Here is a 20,112-nt window from a genome sequence, read left to right on the forward strand (position 1 = left end):
TCCCCCCCCCCGCCTTTTCCCCCAAAGGACTTCGTGAAGAGGTGTCTGAGCTCTTGCCGCTCAGCCATCACCTGCAGCCGTGAGTCACACCTGGACGTGGCAGGGAGATGGAGGCATGTGGGCATGGTTTGTTGGAGGACTGTGCCTCACACTGGGACTTGGTTTTCTCGAGGGTTGTATTTCTGCTTTCTTAAAACCCAAGTGGAGGTGCTAGCAGAGATGGTAAATGCGTTCAGGGTAGTAAAGAGCGCACGGCAGGCGGCCTGGAGGAGACTTTGGGTGTCTGCCTTTGGAAAAGGGATGTTATCCCAGCTTCCCTGGGGTGGCAGGGCCTTGGAACTCTGAGGGGTGGGAGAGGTGATCGCTAGCTTCAGGTTTCAAGCTATTTGACTAAGACCTCCAGCTGTTAATAAGTGGTGAAATGAACTAAAAAGGCTTCCACTTTAACCTGCATTAATTTCAGATTTTACGACCCCTATATCTTTTTAAACTTTTTTTTAAAGTTTACTTGGAAAGGAAAACAAATCCAGATTTCTGGTTTTAGGACTACTTTCTAGTTGAAATGTCATAATATGTTACAGTAATAGGTGCAGAGTATAATTCTGCTACTCCCCCTCTTCAATTTTGTAGTTAGTGCTGACAAAATCTTATTTGTCTTGAACTCTCCTTTGAAGTGCATTCCTTTACAGTGAAACTTTGTAGACCTTTGATCTGCCCTCTGAAAAAGCAAAGACCAGCCATAATATACTTCCTTCCTTTTCCTCCCCTCCTTACCGTGCCCAGGTGGGAACCCAAGTGTAAGTCATACTAGTGTGCCAGCAGTGCTCACTGATACGGAGAACTGCTCGGCTCCACATTGTAACACTGGTTCTGGTGCTCTGTTCAGTAATGCCCCACCCCAGCCTGCCTGCCGTAACCCTCACCCCAAAGAAGGACCGAGGTAGTCCCACCTACAGGACTTCACTGTTTTAGCAGGTAGGGGTGGAAGATGGGGAGTTTTGTGTGCATAAATGTGGACCTTTTCTTTCTTCAGGAAAGCATCCAAGCAGAGATCTGTGTGTGCAATTACTGAGAATCTGTGGGGTGTGGGAAGGGGTTTGTGGTGACCCTGTAGGCAGTCCCCTGCCTTGGGAGAAACGAAGAAAGGAGCAAAACCAATGGTAGAATTTCTGGTTCTTAATACCACCTTGTGCTGCAGCCTCTCTTTTAGGATTTGCAGTGAGATAAGATTAACTGAAGACCCAAGGGCTAAGTGGGGGTGGGGGAAAGAGAGAGATGCCTCTGTTCCAAAGTACATAAATCCTACTGGTCTTTTGTAATCTGGTTTTCTCTAATGATTTCTCAATACTTTGGTGTTCTGATGTTTTTGAATTTCCTGTGATAACACTAAATGTTGCTGATCCTTATTAAGGAGGATGAGCAGTTTATTCTACCCATTGTCAGAAAGGGTTGCCTAAACGCTGTAGCAGCATGTTTAACACACACAGTCTCTTCTATGAATTTTGTTTTGGGCCCCTGTGTCAGGAAAAAAAGGGTTAATTTGGTCGAATGACTTCAAGTCATTCTGGTGCCCTTACTCAAGTAATACCTGAAATTGTTATTCAACATCTTAATGCACATTTCTATAGAAAAGTTGTATGTTCTTTGCTCCAGATTGTTGCAATGGTGTATATTGCTATGTGATCAGTTACAAAGTGATAGAATATAGTTGAGAATCATCTGCCAGTGTGCCCATCACAGAGAAATCCCCATGACTTATAAAAAAAACCCCAAACCAACATTTCATACTCAAGTGGGGATGGATTTCATTGTTCACATTTTATTTCTGGGTTTTCACAGCCCATAGTCCAAACTTGGTGTGTAGTATATGGATCATGCTATGCACTCTTGTGCAGACTCATTGTTGATGTAAAGTGAAGTGTGTAACTACTGATGAACAGTGTAAAAGTAACTGGGAGTTTGAAAAAGGTTTTACTTTAAAATTGGAGAATGAATGAGATGGAAGATGGTGTCATCAATTCATTAAGTTAGAATATGTACTAGTTTGAAAACAAACCAGTACAACAAACCCTTAACCTTACTTCGCTTTATGGCAAAGCCAGCTTTCAAAAGAATCCAGATAATCTTCTCTCCTTTCTCGAAGACTTCCCCTGCTGTGTTCCCCCATATGATGATGTCATCTATATAGATGTATTGCAGATGTTCTGGAGCCTCACCCTTTGCCAGTGCAGTCTGGATCAGTCCGTGGCAAATGGTGGGACTGTGCTTCCACCCCTGGGGCAGTCGGTTCCAGGTGTACTGCACGCCCCTCCAGGTGAAAGCAAACTGGGGCCTGCACTCTGCTGCCAGAGGAATGGAGAAGAAGGCATTGGCAATATCGATGGTTGCATACCACTTTGCTGCCTTGGATTCCAGCTCGTACTGTAGTTCCAACATGCCCGGCACAGCAGTGCTCAATGGTGGCATGACCTCATTCAGGCCACAGTAATCCACCGTCAGCCTCCATTCTCCACTGGACTTAAGCACTGGCCATATAGGGCTGTTGAAAGGTGAATGGGCCTTGCTCACCACCCCTTGGCTCTCCAGTTTATGAATCATCTCATGGACAGGAACCACAGAGTCTCTGTCGGTGTGGTATTGCCGACGGTGCACTGTTGCTCTGGCGATTGGCACTTGTTGTTCTTCAACTCTCAGCAGTCCCACAGCAGAGGGGTCATCTGAGAGACCAGGTGGGGTGTTCAGTTGTCTGATGTCTTCTGTCTCTAGAGCAGCTATCCCAAAAGCCCAACGATGTCTTTTTGGGTCTTTGAAATACCCACTTCGGAGATAGTTTATGCCGAGGATGCACAGGGCCTCTGGGCCAGTCACGATGGGGTGTTTCTGCCACTTGTTCCCAGTTAAACTCACTTCAGCTTCCAGTACAGTCAGCTGCTGGGATCCTCCTGTCACCCCAGAAACAGAAATGGGTTTTGCTCCCACATACCTTGATGGCATCAGAGTACATTGAGCACTGGTGTCAACCAAAGCCGTGTATTTTTGTGGGTCAGATGTGCCAGGCCGTTGGATCCACACACGCCAAAAGACCTGATTGTCCCTTTCCTCTACCTGGCTAGAGGCAGGGCCCCTCTATTCCTGGTCATGGTACACATTTTTCTCCTCCTGTAAATACGTTCCTGAGGTCCCTTCAAGAGAATCAGTCATATTATTGTTCCTACACCATCTGGAGTTCTGTCCATGAGAGACTGGAGCAACGCTGACTCTAGATGAGCTTCTTGCGGTAGATGTTTCTCTTTTCAATTCATGTACCTGGGCTGCTAACAAGGAGGTGGGTTTTCTATCCCACATCCTCCTGTCTTCTCCATGCTCCTGAAGGAAAAATCAGAGGTTGTCTCGTGGAGTGTCTTCTCTCCCTGGCTGGGGGACATCTACTCCTGCTGGCAGAGACTCTTGTTAGTTCTGGTGAGATTTGGTAAATTCCTTCATTAGCTCCTTTCTCAGTTTCTGGTGGCCCTCTTCAGTTTTCTCCTCCAAGCTCTGGATGTGTTCTGCCAGCTTTGTTTCCACAGATGAGACATGGTGCGTAGCAAGGCAGTGACAGTGTCTATGTAAATTCTCAGTTTGTTGACCAAGATGCCCGGCTTGTCCTCTCCTTCCCTCCATTGCAGGGTTGATAGGTAATGGGAGTACATCTCTGGTCCAAGGCATGCGAATCTCAACCACATTTGCAATGTGCGCTGGACACCATCTGGGCTCTTGGGGAATCTCTCGTCTTCTGAGAAAATGATCTCCAGCACAGCCAATTCCCTCAGGCACCGGATACCTTGTTCCATTGTGCTCCATTTTCCTTGGTGCGCCTGGAGGTCTTCTTTACAAAGGTACCTGTCCCTTACACTTGCCAGCAGTTGCCACCAGAAGCTGAGAGTTTCTTGGGTTCTCCTGATCCCCTGGTCAATGACCACATCCCGGGAGAGGGATCCCAGTTGCCTGGCCTCGCTTCTGTCCAGAATGGTGTCATTGGCTGAAGTGTCCCAAATGTGGAGCAGCCAGGTCAGGATGGACTCAATCGTCTGGCAGGTAAACTCCCTCCTCAGGTCATGTAGCTCGCCCAGGGATAGCGACCAAATGATGATCTCCGGCTCTGTCTCTTCTGTGGGGTGTGAAGGTCTGGCCACCTCCTTGTCAGTCTCTGTGTGGACTGATTTGCTCTTTGATTTCTTCTTCTGAACGGGGGCAGCTGCTACCAGTTTAGGCTGTTTTGACTTGGCAATGGTTTGTGTGAAGTGTTGACTGCTCTTTTCGTTCCTTTTCTCTCTGTGACAGTTTGTGTAGACATGGTGCCTGTTGCTTTGCTGTATTTCTTCTCCTCATCCGGAGGATGCAGTGCCATGCTGAGTACTGCTCTGATTCTAAGCATGGTGTACATGGTGCAGGCTGTACAGAGAAGACAAAGCAGAACTGACAGCAAGTTTATGCCATCTTTGACATCCAGAGGGAACTCAATATTTTTGGAAACTGCTATGCCTGGCCTGAAAGGCTGGAAGAAACCACTCTCTACTCTCCCCACCAGGGGCTGGGTGCAATTGTTGATAAGGTCCCAGACGTAGCAGCCCAGACTAGGACAGGCAAACAAAATTGAGTATATATTCCAAATAGCATTCATTACCTGAGGTTATCATGCAATAGTCATAATAAACCAATAAAACCATTCTCATACCATTCCTTGGTCTCAACAGGAGCAGTACAACAGGCAGGTAGTTCCCCATGTGAGGAAAAATACAGAGAGCAAGGTACAGTACTCGTATAGACAAGCCGAGCACCATGGTGAATAGGTTTCTATTAATACAAAATTGTAACTCTGGCTTTCTCTCAGGTTGAGCCCCGCACTAGGCACCAAAATATGTACTAGTTTGAAAACAAACCAGTGGGAGATTACAAGTCAGAATTACAATTTAATAGGAAAATTAAAATAAATGCAATAGTACAAGAACATTAACAGAGTTGGGATATAACTTGACACCCTGTTAGTCAGGGTGGTGGTAGCAGTCCAGATGAAGTGGTCCTGTTGAAGCAGTGATCCTGTAGAAGTGTCTGATCTTCACCTGAAGGTCCAGTTATCCTCTGGGAATCCAGTAGGTAGGGCTGAGTGTGGTGTTCCAAACCTCAGATTATACCCAGGTGGGAATGCTTGGTTCCTCCCCCTGGGCGGAGCATCTCACAATGGGATGATGTAATTCTACCAGTCATGCAGTGAGGCTTGATAGCCCGTTAACAGAAGATATTTCCCGGAGGGAGTTATCAGGGATGTATCATGGAGGAGATAAAGAACACTGCCCCATCACATTTTAACAGATGGTGATAGAATACATACTTTTGGTTACATCTTACATTGTAACCTAAGACAGAATATTAAAAAAAAGTGCTTACTTACATGCTTTCAGCAGAAAGTATGAGGGCTTATTTCAATGGACAGTATTATTGCTTAAGTATATATATAAACCCATCTTTTATAATCAGAATTATTTTCCTCTTCCGGCAGGTTTACACTTGCACTGTATTGTAGAAAAGTGATTGCAAGTTGTGACTGGGAAATCTGTTTAATTAAAGAACATAGATGGACTAGATTCTTCAGATTCAGTTGTGCTGTCTGTGAAACTCACTAGGAGTCAGTGACTGACTATTGGCTTATATTGGAAAAATTTCCCTCATAGTTAAGGCCAAGGTTTTTAAAGTGTAAATAGACTTTGTCAGCCCAAAAGTTAGTAAAAACTGAATAGTGTTTGCAATGTCTTTTTTCTTTGCCTTCCATTATAATTCCAGTTTGACTAAAAGTATAGGGTTGAAAACAGTTGTTCAAGTATAGTAAGACAGGCTGGCAATATGGATATAATTGTGTTTAAGAAAATAATGTATTATTTGTGAAAGTTCACTAAGTTTAGTTGAAATTTCTTTTTTTCCTTTCAGAAGTTACCATGTATATAAATGCATGGTACCATGTCAGTAATTACAATGTACATGATTAATATAGTTAATTTGATGATCATCTGTGTTTCTCTCGTCTGTCCTATTTCATCATGTTAGTGGTGGTGGTTGTTATTATTTTCCATTTCATAACTGGCAGTGGCTCTTTCTAGTTACAAAAGCTAGGTCTGTAAAAGCAGAAAGAAGTGGATGCTGGCTTTTAGGATTGAGAAGGTATTTCATCCTGAAATTCCGTAGATGTGTCTTGATTAGTCATGCACAAGACTTGGTTTCATAACACCAAGGCTCAAGCCCTCCTGCTTGCAACTTGTCATTTGTCATGTGTTTTGATTTTGACTCTTCATTAGTTTTAGTTGAAGATACATAGTAAAAGTTACATCTCGAGTTGTGTTCTAGCATGTACTGAAATACTAACAAATCCATGGAATCCTGAATGAAACAGAATGTAAGACCAATTTAGACCATAACAGAATCTTTTACAAAATCATTATGTATTTTTTTCAGTTTTTCCACATGATGGAAATAGAGTGATATTTCAGTGGAACTTACTAGGCTTTCATTTTCCTGGTCATGAATGAATATTCTACTCAGTGGAAGCAATTATTATTTACCTTTCTTAAAGTAGAAAGGGAAATGTTCCTAGGACAAAGTTAGTTAATTTATTTAACAGCAAATGTAGATTTGTGTAGTGATTTTTTTTCTACTATGAATAAGCAATGATGCTTACTGTAATGCAGTTAGCTGTTTGGTTTACCAGAACATGTGGAAACTTTCCTATATTACAGAGCGACTGAAGTCATTAAGGGCATCCCAGCAGATCTAATGTGCATATTTTCAGTCTGGGGCAAAGTACAGGGAGGAATGTGCTCTGCACATGCAGCAAAGATGCATTGTGCATTTTTACCTTTCATTCACTGAGATTAAAATGCTTCCCTTTCCACTGATCACCCCAGAACAAGATACCCAGGCAATACTCACTTACATGTTCTAGGAATGGTATTGCACAAGTGCACTGAATGGAAAGCAGCCTCTACCAATGGTGATGATACTAGACAAAATTGCTTTGAATTAAGACACTTCTTGCTTGTCTGCTTTATAAGGCTGTGTGGACTCAGTAACATTAAAAACCACTGGGGTGCTTTGAAGTTCCTGCTCGATGCAGTGTTTGGCAATCTGGTGTTGACTGCAGTGGTGTAAACCATCTGTCTCAAGAGTACCTGAAATAAAACTTGTTGGAATGATAGAATGCTGATGAAGTTTTAAGGATCATTAAGCAGCATTCTTTACCCTCCTGTGAGAGATTTGCAGTGCAGTTAAACCTTATTAAATATCATTGGTACAGTGCAGTGTCTGAAAAAAGGCAATGTGCTGAGCATCCTGGGTATGTAATTGCTAAGTGTGGGGAGGAAAAGCTTCAATGTAATGTGAAATTGGCATCAGAATAAACGTAGCTGAGCTGAAGAGGAAAGGGTCCTATTTATAAAAAGAAATCTATTGCTTATTTTAAGAAAATTGCTTTGTAGTTGACTGAGTCTTTCTTGCAGAGCTTAAGTCTTTCTTGGAGAACTTCTTGTGAGGAGCTGCAAGAAGCAAAGACTGGGGGATGTGATCTTAATTTTAAGAGAGCTGAACAAAGGGCAATTAGATAATTGCAAAGCTGAACAAAGGGCAATTAGATAATTGCAAAGCTATATTACAAGTTTTACATTTTAGCTTAAGCCTGTTAATCCTTTAGTCTCTCTTCTTCCAGAAGGCATGATGCTGAAACTAATGTATTAGTAGACATATCTTTAGTCTGTTTCAAAAAGACTGATATTGTGTGAATCATAGTTATGAAACCTCGCCTCTCTTCTTCCATGTTTTGAGTAGGAGACTGGACTAAATAACCTGAAGGCTCCTTCCAGCCTGAATTATCCTAGAAGTCTAAAATTACGTGGACGTACAGTTGTGCTCCTAGGTGTACTTTCTGTTAAGACGATTTACATATCCTGTAATCAAAAGTTAATCATGATTCATTAAATTAAATTGCAGGTTAGAAGGTATCAGATTAAATGCCCTTTTTTTTTTTTTTTTTTTTTAATTTAGTTTCACCTAGTCAAGAAATCATCTCTTAAACTGTCAGCCCATAGCATTCGGAATTTTAATTTTGTATTCCCTTTTGTGGATGTGTCTTATGAAGTGTGTGTTTGTATGTGTATTATTCTGCTATAATGGAACAAAAGAGAAAGAAATTGTAATGGCAATATAGACAATGTTTGGTGGTTTTGGTTTTGTTTTTTTTTTTTTAACTTGTAGAGTGTATGTTAGGAGTTGGAAAGAAAGGAGCTTTAAAACTATGGATTTCAGCTCGCTTGAAGGCTCTTGGTTATTGCAGCTCTGTTGTTGGATTTTTTTGTCCCCTCCATTTGGAGGGGAAGGAAAATAGTTTAGTCTCTCATCTGTATTTTGTTTCTTTTACCTAATCTCTACAGAGAATGAAAATGTCAGGGTTGAATTTCAATCTCTTCTCTCTCCTAGCACTGTAAAAGGTATCTGCATGCAACACACTTGGCTGTTTTACTTTTGGTTCTAGTTTATTATCTAAGGGAGGATTCCTTTTATTGAGGTATAGCTAGATGTGCAGAGCTGTCCTACTCTAGTCTAACATGACTCCAGTGTATACTAGATAAGCTTTGCTGCTGCAGCTCTGCTGAAATCCTGCTTTTCCCACCTCTTTCCTCAAGATAAGCCAAGGCTTATTCACTTCACTGCCTGAACACAGGTTAGTAAGTCTTTTTGCCAGTGACTGTGTCTGTCAGGACTTTCTGCTTTGCAGAAATGCATTAAACATGTTGGAAAGTGTGTTTATTCTAGGACTGGGTTTAGTTGTTAGCAAGGTGAATCTTAATTTTAAACCACACCATTAATTTAGAGAAAGATATTTATGCTGTACTACTTCCTAGAGAATTTAGATGCTTTTAGAAACCAGACTTACACAGCCTTGGTTTGCTGCTGAGGTGTATGGATGTGGTAGACACCATTTCTCCAGGAGGAACAGTTAGGATGGAGGAAATCCTTGGTTTCTGTTGATGTGCTTCACTGATATGAAACCAAGACTTTCATCTCTTGACATCTCTTTCTCTACTGCAGTAGTTGTATCTCTCACCTCCTGCTGTTGTGTTTGGAGATGTAGTTCAGATAGACAAGATCACCTTATTGGCTCTGGTAGAAGAAACAGAGGTTTGGCTGGTCCATTTGGTGCTGTTTTCTGCACAGACGCACCTGAGAGCCATGGCAAATAACCAAAGCTGCGGTGGAATGGCTTCATTTCAGAGATTCAGAGCCATTCACAAGAAAGATAAAGCTTCATAGAGACCCTTCAACTCGGCTTGTTTTAGGAACTACTGCTGTTAAGTGACAGAATTTACAGTGTCTTGGTCCTTTTATATAGAAAATGAAGCAGAAATATGCAGATGTTCCTTTCTAGCTTAATTTTCAGTTTGTCTGTCTTTTTGTATGGTTACTGGGCTGGACAAAAATACAGAACTTTATTATGCAAAATATAAAGTTTTGGCTTTGTCTCGCAACCATAGTGCTAAAGTGAAGTAACCTACAACAAATTGTACTGAGCCCTTGTAATAGTGATAAGTTTTGAATGATGTTTCAAGTCATTTGCAAGATGTTTGGAGTAATCAGTTACCAATGGGTGCTGTATTTTTTTGCTTGCCTGTGGTGCTGTAGGCTGGCAGGCTTTTTCTCCCCTGTCAACTCCTTTGTGCTGTTCTTATAGTAGGAGTTTTCTACTTTTCTATCTTAATCTAGAAAGATATGACTTATGAGTCTTAATTTATATAAGGTAGTAACTTAATTTGTATTATAGTATAAGCAGTGTGATGCAAAACTTCTGACTTGGAATTGAGGACTACTTAAAAGTAGTTAGGGAAATAAAGAGTGATTATGTATACTGGACTTACCTGTATTTCTCCAGTACTCTGCAAATGTCAAAAGTTTACAGTGTATTCAGAGTAGTTAGTTTTATTTCTGTCTATTCTGGTTCCTATCCACTCCAACTCCTGCATTCTGTGTGAAAATATAACAGGCATTAGTTATTAGCTACATAAAGCTGTCAAGCTTAAGCAACCATTAATTCCACAATAATATTTGATTTTTTTGTACTTCACCGTGTTAGCAATGAAGGCTCATCTTCCTTCCTTAGGAAAGTCTTTTTTTTTCATGAGTCATAAATATATTTCTATCTAGCATCAGTCCATGTCTGTTAAATACAGCATCAATTCTTCAAAAACAAACCTTTCTCTTTATGCACTTAAATCCCCTTGGAATCTGATAGAAGGAAAGCAAATGACCACCCTGAACCATGAACTGCATTCTTTCTACACCTTGAATTAAAGTAGCAATTACTAAAACCCACAATTAAATCGCTTTACTTAAAGCAATAAAAACTAACGTGACTTTCAGGCAAGGCTAGACAAGCCTCCAGCTCCCAGAATTGTGATTTCTTGACAAGAAGTGCCACTGAAAACAATGTTTGGGTGAAGGAGCTTATGAACTCGGTTTAGAAATCTTTTAAAAATAATCCTTTTTATGAGGCAGTGGTTTTTCTTGAATCACCTTACTTTGAACTAACCTGTCATACAGAAAGGCAGCAGAAGCCATTGTTTCTGAAAGGTAATTTCTAGCTGTCATTCAGACAATATGGACTGGCTTAATAGTAGAAAATACTTATTCTGAATTAGAACACTTCTCTTGTATGTTCAACCTTAAAGGCCAAAGCTATTCAGAAGGAAAAGGAAGCTTCTGCACTGCACTGAGAAATGAGAATTTATATTTGACTTTGCTATCTCTTTCATCCATTCACTATATAGTTAGACATGAGGAAAAAACCTTGAGATTTCTGCAAAACCATTACTTATTTAATGACTTAAGAATTTAAAAATATTTAAAATAACAAGGAGAAAATCTGGAGAGGATGAGAAGTTGCAAGGCTTGAATGTGTTTTGTTTTGGTAGTTTAACTTCCCATATTCATTTGGTGCCTTCTTAATAGGGAAGGTAGTGCCATGAAAATTGCTAGAAGGCTGTGCCCAGAGTCTGCCCAGACACACAGTGAAAACATCCATGCAAAAGTTGGTATTTGCCTGGGTGGAGGAGTTTTTTGTAATTTTGATTGAAGGGAGGGTACATACATAATATGATTTAGTTTCTGAGCCAGAATGCTAATGGAAACTGCTTGGCAATAGAATGGATGACATTCCTGTATCTGCAGAAAGTGGCTTTTCTGTTCTAAAAGCTTTCAAACTCTTAAAGTAGTGTTAGTAACAAAGTGTTAAAACATCTCTCTCTAATGTACGAATTTTTGTATCCTAAGCGAACCTTGAAAACTTCTTAACTTTATGCTTGAATGAGAAAATGCTTGTTGACAGGTCTAGTCATGCTCAGGAAATGTGTATTTTCAGGACACTGGCATACTGTACCCAAAAATGAGAATAATTAACCAGGCCTTTTTAAAGAACCTTGAATTTTTGATATGCTGCAGAGGTAATTGTGGAGGAAGAGCACAGCCTGTCATGGAAATAGTAATGGAAATAGTATTGCTTTTTTTTCTGCCTTCTTTTTAAACAGTTGAACTAAGCAGATGTGCTCAACATCATAAGCAGATGAATCTGAGATGTAATCTAAATTTTAGTGTAAGATTTTCAGTAACTACTTTTGTCTTGATAGCGGAAAGGAGTGAGAAAGAGAGGGCACATGGTGTGACTCTTGGGGACAGTGCTAAGCAGGGCCAGGAGTTGGACTCTATGATCCTTGAGGGTCCCTTCCAACTCAGCTTATTCTGAGACTTTGAGTATGCTGATCATTTTGGTAGAAAATTACTTAAAACCGTAAGAACACCCTTAAGCTTTTTGCTGGTGTTCAGGAGCGTAATCATCAGTTGCTAAAAGAATCAATACAGAAGGTGGGTGTTTAGAGATGAATTTTCTGAATGAAATCATTAGAAACTGATAATGAAGAGACAGTGTGTAAACAAACTGACCAGAGCCCTCATTCCTAATCCTCCTGTGCTTCTGGGGGGTAGGAGTGGAGAAACTGGGAGTGAAGTTAAGCCTGGGAAGTAAGGCAGAAGCAATGTGTTGGACGGTCTTTTTTTTTTTATTTCTCACTACCCTACATTGACTTTTGATTGGCAATAAAATTTATTTCCCTGAGTCTGTTTTGCTTGTGATGCTAATTGCTGAATGATCTCTCCATGTCCTTGTCTTGGCCCAGGAACCTTTTGTTATATTTTCTCTTTCCTGTCCAGTTGAGGAGTAATAGTGGAGCTTGGTGGGCACCTGGCACCCACCACAAAAGTATTGTTGGATTTAACATTCTGAATAATTTTACTTAGATATAGATAACAAAATTAAAAAGTAGTGATGTTCCAAGCTAGTAACTTATTGTCGGATCATAGTAAAACTTAGGCTGGAAGGATAATCATCCTGTCCTGGAGTCTAGACTTGGTGACCTCTTGCTCAAAGTAGAGCTGACTGGGAATTTCTGTTTGTTGTTCAGATAGTTGCAGTCTAAAAGGACATTGAAACAGTATCTTCTATTCCAAACCTTGCTTGCTATAGGAATAATGTTAAAACTTGGTGGAAAAGCTCCTTATTCAATGCTTGCAGTTAACGTACTGGTTACTGCAGGATGCAGAGCACATGTCACAAACTTGAAGCAGGTTATTTTCTTGGCACATGTTGGGCTCCACATAGCACTTGTGGGAGTTGGTATACTCCCTAAAATAGGGTGCCTCAGGGAATACTTTCCCTTAGAGAAGGTGACTTTGTTTTGGAATGAGTACAAATGCCAGGGGCTGTTTCTTAATCCTGCCAAGCTTCAGACTGAACTGCATCTCAAGTTTTAATAATACTTGAGGGCTATTTCTTATTAATGGGTCTCCTCATTTTACTTATTGTGCTGGAGTGTTGGAACTACGTATGCTCTCTCCTTGCCTACCCCCCTTTTTAAACTGATGGTATTTGAGTGTGATGTTGAAAGGAAGACAACTCACTGCCATCCTTGGACCTGGTCAGGGAATCACTGCAAGGAGATACTTTAGGTTGCATGTTGTCAACTTGCTACTGGGGAGCCTCCAGAAAGTGACTGGGAATAAAATAAATTGCTGATGAAAGCAATAACATAAATTTACAAGTGTCAAAGTAAGGAGAAGCTTGGTGCTGCTACTGAAGATTTCATCCCTCCCTCCCCTTTTGTTTCCCTTAGAAACAAAAATATGAAGTGTCTTTCCTGTCCCTCTGCACCCCCTTTCTCTAGCACTGATCAGATTTATTTTGCCTGTCCTGTCACTGATACAATGTTAATACTTGAAAATTTTTTTTGCTTTTTAATGTTCTGTGTAAAGATCTAATCTATGGCCTGTTCAACTACTTCCTTGCATGGGTTCAAATTTTTTAATGTAGGAAGTCTCTGAGAAGTGTGACTTAATTCCTGAGACTTGCTTTCTATTTAGTGATGATCAGTGCAATCCAAGTGTAATGATTCTCAGGATAATGTAATTTATAGCCTCTAGATGTAATTTCTCTGGTGTAAGGGAGTGGATTCTTTTTCCTCTAATCAAGGTTGAGTATCAAATTCCAAGATCGCATGTGCTAGATACCATGTTCTATTAGCACTAGCCTGGAGCTGTCTTAGAGCATTTTAAAGGCAATAAAATACATTCAGGCCCCCTTTGCTTTTTTTCCTGTGAGATAGTCTGGGAAATTACTGTTGTGATTGTCCATAGCAGTATAAGGTCACTTTTTCATAGGAAAGTGCATTTTGCATGGAAGCACCTTGCTTGAAAAGTGGCAGGTGCTCTAAGGAGCCCTGAGCTATTGCTATAGCACATAACCAGTGCTTAAGCAAATGAACTTAAGAGGCTGACACTGAGGGTAGTCCATATCTGCTGAAGTTCAACATGTGAGTTCCTGAACAGGCATCTGAGAGCTCTCACTAAATATTCAACTTTTATTGGCTTTAGGGATTTCTGAACCCATGTGGATAAAAGGGCCTCCCATCTCATCAGATCCTGATGTTCCGTTCTTTTACAAGTGCCTCTGACTTACAGGGTTAGGACAATTGCTTGGTCTCCATTGCTTCCTTGTTTAACTTGGCCCTCTTCAGTGCCACTTACTTTTTCAACTTTGATTACCTGAGGCTGGAGAGTAGCTCTTTGTTAGCATTGAGCAATACAGAGAAAGTGCTGCCTGTAGTGCTCTCTTTAGGTGTTAAAGTGCACACACAGACTGTGCTGCTGCCACGGGCATAAACAAATGATAAAACAGCTCTGACTAGAGGAACCTTGAAGCTATGATACTTGGTCCAAGAACTGAAGGAGAATAGAGCTGATAATCACCTCCACCACAAAAAAAAAAAAAAAAAAAAAAAAAAAAAAAAAAATTCCCCCAGACACCCACCAAGCCTTAAAGTGAGTTAGGTCTTGTTCTGGCAGTTAAGAGGGTGTGGACTTCTTCAGATAACATCTCAATACAGCATCACTCTGCACAGCCTCTATTCTTTTTACTATGTATACTTGCTTCATCTTCGGTATTAATTTAATGCTCTCAGTAGTTTCAAAATAGACCAGAGTGGGGTTGGATTAGTCTGAAATGCTATTCTATTTTGCCTCTCCTTTCTCCAAGGAAGAAGTGGGTTTCTGTTCTTGTGTGGTCTGCTTCATGCTCTTGACACTTGAAAGTGCAGTTGTCAGTGACAAATGTCTGACGTCCATTAACAAGACTCTGGAATTGAAGCTTCTTCTATGGCATGTTACATGGATAAGGGTGAGGAGCAGGACATTTTCTGGGGAATTAGTCTGTCTTTATTCCATTTCCTTAACCAGGAAAGGAGTTAAAAAAGAGTACCAGAATGACTGGTGTTATGAGTGTATAATACTTGGCTTGCAAGCATATCTTAGACTTAGAAGCCTGACTGACCGTTTGGTCTAGGTTTGTGTTACATTTGGACATGGTTATAGAAAGTGGCAACATCTAACACCTGTCACATGGGAAAGGTCCTAAATGACTAGTAAATCTTAACGTGTAATGAGTTCCATATGGCACTTCTTATTTGCAGCTGGAAAAAATCAGGAAGTCCCAAGAGGCTGGTGATTAGAGACTTGTGTGTAAAATAAAAGTAAAACTGAGACTTCCTGAAAAGTCAAGTGGCTTACTGTATCCTGCCACTGACTAGCTGCCAGGTGCTCTGTGCTGGTGTGAGTTGCAGAGATGTGTAGCTGGACAGGCAAAGATGGAGGCATGCTTAAAACTTACCATTCCTCTAATTTGCTGTGTACTTGTTTAAGGAGTTCGATTATGGTCTGTATAAAAGTTAGAAGATGGCTTGCATTCAGAGTTCAGCATTAGAACTGAAATGAGCAGTAGTGAGGTGTAGACTGCCTACAGAGGTGGTATGAAATTTATCCAGTCCCAAACTGCAAAGCCAACTAGAGTTACTTAGTTTAGGATGTTTCTCTAGATATGCTGTATATTTAGAGGTTCATGCAGGTGCAGTGCTTGCTGAAGAAGGAAATGAATGTGGTGTTTGGCATCTGCCAGTTCATTAATGTGGAGATGGAGTGGGTTTAGAAGGCCACCTGGTAGTTTACATTCTGGGTTAGTGCTCATTGCTTGCACTGTTTACCAGGAGGTGTACTTGCCAAATCTAAACATAGATGCTTTGTAAGATGCTGCCTCTGGATGGCAGCATAAAGGTAATACTTCTGAGTTGCTGTTAAGGGAAATTTTTGTCAATTCATACAGCCTAATATGGAATTGTTTGGAAATTCATGTTCATTAGGCCAGAAGTACTTGGCTTCTCAGGTCTCTTCAACTGTAGCTTTGAAATGCTTGCGAGAAGGTCAGCGAAGCGTGAGCTGATTATTTTACTTTGTGTGTCTCACCCAGTAAAATATACTGCACTGAAGCCCATTCTCTGTGTGTAAGACTAATAGACCACAGAAATCTAAGAGTTTTCGGAATTGGTGAGAACTGTCCTTTTCCTCACCTACACTTGAGTGCGAGGCTGGCAGTGGCCCTTGAAGCAGAGGGGCAACAATCATTTTTGAAGAGGTAAGCTTTTGTAGAAAGAGTGAACTACTGTGAGTTGCAAGGACTAGCTGTTCCTTAAACTCTGCACCTAAAGTTTCTGCTTAATGTTTCTTCATGTCCTGGAGAGTTGTCAGCCCTACCCCTCTTACAACCAAGTATTCAGAAAGGGAGTAAAGTCTGGGATTTGGGAGAGTTAGATGCCCAGCTGGGCTCTTTTACTTTCTGTCTTCTTTTCTGGCTCAGGAATCAGATACAGAGAAATTGTCAGGTTGTGATACCTCCCGTTCGTAATGGGTGAATAGTTGCAGTTTGGGGATGAATCAAAGTTGTTCAAGTTTTGGGGTGTTCATTCAGTAAAGAGTCTTTGACTCCAAAAGTCGCCTGTAGTTAGACTGTCAACTGCTCTATGGGAAGATCTGTTGCTGCAAGTATTGCCTTTATTTTAACTAGAAGCTTCTGTGAAAGATACCCTTCATAAAAAACTGTATGTTAAAGATCCATAATTAGTTCCGTTTAAAGCAATAAATTCCATGTTGTTCTAGTACAAGGTACAGGCAGAAAAATTCAATCCTCTTTAGATATGAGCTCCTGTCCATTTCTTGTGGCACAAAATACTTTTAACATAGACAAACTTATTTCAATTTTTGCATATTCTGAAGATAGTTATGTCAAGGTTTTATTGCTTTTAATTTTAGACATTTTTAAAGTACACCTTTAATTCCAACCAATTTGTAGTAAATGTATTCCAAGAGAATTTATTAATTCTTAAACTTTCCATTTAATCAGAACATTCATTTGGGATGTGATAACTAGACTTAGCAGATCTCTTACAGTTGTTCCATGTTGTTATTATTACTAGCTATTCATGTATCTAAATAACAAACACATAGTGCTGCCCCTTAAGAGGAAAAAGACGGGGTTTTTTATCCATCAGATGCTTGAGAATGGTTTTTAACCCACCTCTTGTGTTCTCATTCACTGTGGCCAGAACTGTAGCTATTACAGCTAAGACCTTCCTCTGCAAGTCTGAACAGGTCTCGTATTGTACAGATTTCAAAGAAAGATAGTGCCTCGAGGTGCAACAGATCAAATTAAATGTCAGAAGTTCCCTTACTTTAAAAAAAAATGGTCGAGAGCTTCTGCAAACATATTTTGACTCTAACCTTTTACACTGTGAAATTTGTTCTTTTCACATCTTTAGGCAGATTGAGGGAAATAATTCCTTAGAAGGGCATGCGATAGTCTTTTAATTCAGATTCTGCTTTAGCAATGTTACTGGTCATAAATACAGTACTTCAGTGAGAAAAGAATGGCCATTTGGATTATAGACCTGTGATGACTTTGCTGCCATAGTTGACTTCACACAAGTATATGAGAAATAAATTGTTATCTGCAAATTTGTACTCCTGCTTAAGCCTAAAGTGCGTGGATGTGAAATCATAATTAGAACTCATAATAGCAGCTTTAACTCTGCTTGTCAAATCCCCACAAAACCTTTTGTTTGTTGGTTATATTTCTGTCCAGGCAAGTGAAGGGAAACTCAGCTTGCTGAAGATAAATGATGAAATCTTTGACCTGGATGAGTAGTAAATCCTTAGCTAGAAAACTGCACAGGTGTTTTGTTACACAGATCTTGGCAAGCTAATGAATATGAGGATACTCTTCAGGACTGCCACCAAAATAAAGCTTAGTCTTTGTCTGCTTGGAACTGAAAGGCTGAATTTATTTGCATTATAAATAGAGGTACGAATTATTGAGTTTGACTTTTGCATGGTTGCAGCAGAAAGATTACTTAAGCCATCCTCCTAGAGCAAAGGCATTTGTAACTGGTGCTTTGCTCTATGTTGAATTTGTTGATTTTAATCAGAGTGAATTTCTAACAACAGAGTCAGTCTTTATAATTGATAGAATTGTCCAATATTTATGCTCCTTTTTCTTCTGCTGTTGAATTTATGCTGATAACTGGTAAGCTGTCATATATGAATGCAGAGGGTGATGTTAGTAGCCTTTAGGGAACTCCTGTAACATCAGGATAACTATGAGAGGTGCAGGATTTGTTCACTGTGTATAAACTATTCTAGGAATATCTTTCACAGTTGTCTAACAGGTAATTGCAGTCCCTACTGTGAAAATTCTCTTCTGCCAACCTTAAATCATGAACAAGAGCAGCTTGAAAATCTGCAGTTTCCACAGTGAGCTTTCATGAGCTACAAAACACTGTTAAACTGTTTCTCAGCAGTAAAGTTGTGTGTATTTGAGTTAATTTAGATACTGTAAGAATTCCAAGATATAAGTTTATTTTATGAAATATGTGGTCTAGAGTCAGACGGTGAATTGGGAAGTCCTGTTTCATTGTTTTCTGGACTAGAAGACTTCAAAACTATGGATTTTAGCCTAATTAACACTTCCATTGTTTCTAACCCCTCTCACCCTTCTCCTTTGGCAGTACAAACCTGCCGGGGCTGATGCATGCTGTGCTAGAAGAAGGGTTCGATGTACCTGCAGTTCTTTTGACATTGCTTTGTGGCTTGATGTGATTCTATCTGAATGTACAACTCTGTGTTTCATTCAGCTTTCTTTTTAGTACTCGGGTAACTTCGTTACCTGATTAACTAGCTAAGAAGAATATCTGGTCATATGTTGCTCATAAATACACAAGGGAGAGACCCGAGGTGCTTGATGATCTATAACTAATAGGAGCAAGTGCTCTTTCTATTAGCTTTTTAAAACACTGGGAAGGAAAGGATAATATAAAACTTCTATGTGTCCATTTTCAAGTTGAGACTGTATCTTTGAATCACAGCAGTTCATTTCCTGAGTGGCAGTGCAGTCAGACCTGCTGCAGGTAGTGGAAGGACTCATAACCACATCAGCGTTGCAGAAGTCCTTCTGTTACTTTTATCTGTGAAAAACCTGAGTTGCAAGTCTCAGGTTTAAGAGCTGTTAGGGGAGACAAACTGTGCTGTATGGAAGCCCTCAGAGATTAATTGCTTTTGAATGGGTTTTATGGATGGTTCTTCCTTTGACTGTTCTAGTGAATGGAAAGGTAAGTAAAACCAAATGATCAAGGGGCTTCATTATATGTATGCAAATAAATCCTAAGGAAATCATTAGGAAAAAGTTATGGGAAAATACACAAACAGCAATTGCTACACAGTGTGACTTGAGTGTATATTAACTTTTTTTTTCTGGTCTTTACTGCTTGCTCTCTGCTTATCACTCACATTGTTCCACAGTTCAGTTAAGCTCCTGTCATCAGTGTCTGTTGCAGTTTTCGATTTGTTTTAAAAGTCTGGCAAACTTTGCTTGGGCAGACTTTTTCAGTGATTTCTGTGCATCTTTTTCCTGCCGGAGGGAACCATCCTCACCTGGTGAGGCAGCTGACAATGTTGTGGTGTCACGTAACTGTCTGGTTCCCTTCAGGACAATATCTGTTTATGAAGCTAGTGTGTGCAAGTTAAACCTCACTGAAGATTCATCATTTAAATCTCTGAGGAGGTCTTAATGCATTACAGGCGACACCAGCATTTAAAATCAGTGGCTGTCCACAATCAGGTTTTTGATTCTTTCTTGACCTCCTGCTGCCATCAGAATGGAGCTGTCAAGAAAAGCTTGTGGTCTGTTAGTACAAACTGCATCACTGGGTTCGGTAATGTCACTTTGCTCCTCTAGAAATGAGAGGAGTTATCAAACAGGAAATTCTGGATTTGTGATAAAATGATACATAAGGAGGATGTCAGAATAAAGAAATTGTGCTGTGTTCAAACTATTTCTTTTTTCTTTTTCTTATCCAGTTGTCTGATACCTGAATTGAGAATTCATTTGTAAGCAACTCGGATCATGTCAGAACTCTCATTGAGTCACCTACTGTGCTTCTGTAAGAAGCCTCACCTCCTCCTCTTGATTGGTAATTTGTACATGTCAAGCTTGTAAATGATCGGCTTCCCTCTGAAATCTTGCCCTTGGAAAGAGTATTAAAATACTGTTAAACTCCTATATGTTTTAACACTAATACATTATTGAAGTACTCTAGTGTACGGGTTTAGGTGCTC

The 20,112-nt window shown here is 40.3% G+C and overlaps 1 protein-coding gene across 5 annotated transcripts in view; it reads left to right on the forward strand.

The window, feature by feature from the left end:
* COL4A5 (collagen type IV alpha 5 chain) overlaps positions 1-20,112 on the forward strand; it is an 80,953-nt gene that overhangs the window by 687 nt on the left and 60,154 nt on the right. The window lies entirely within an intron of this gene.

The sequence above is a fragment of the Corvus moneduloides genome, chromosome 14 (genome assembly GCF_009650955.1).
Source record: "Corvus moneduloides isolate bCorMon1 chromosome 14, bCorMon1.pri, whole genome shotgun sequence".
NCBI lineage: Eukaryota > Metazoa > Chordata > Aves > Passeriformes > Corvidae > Corvus > Corvus moneduloides.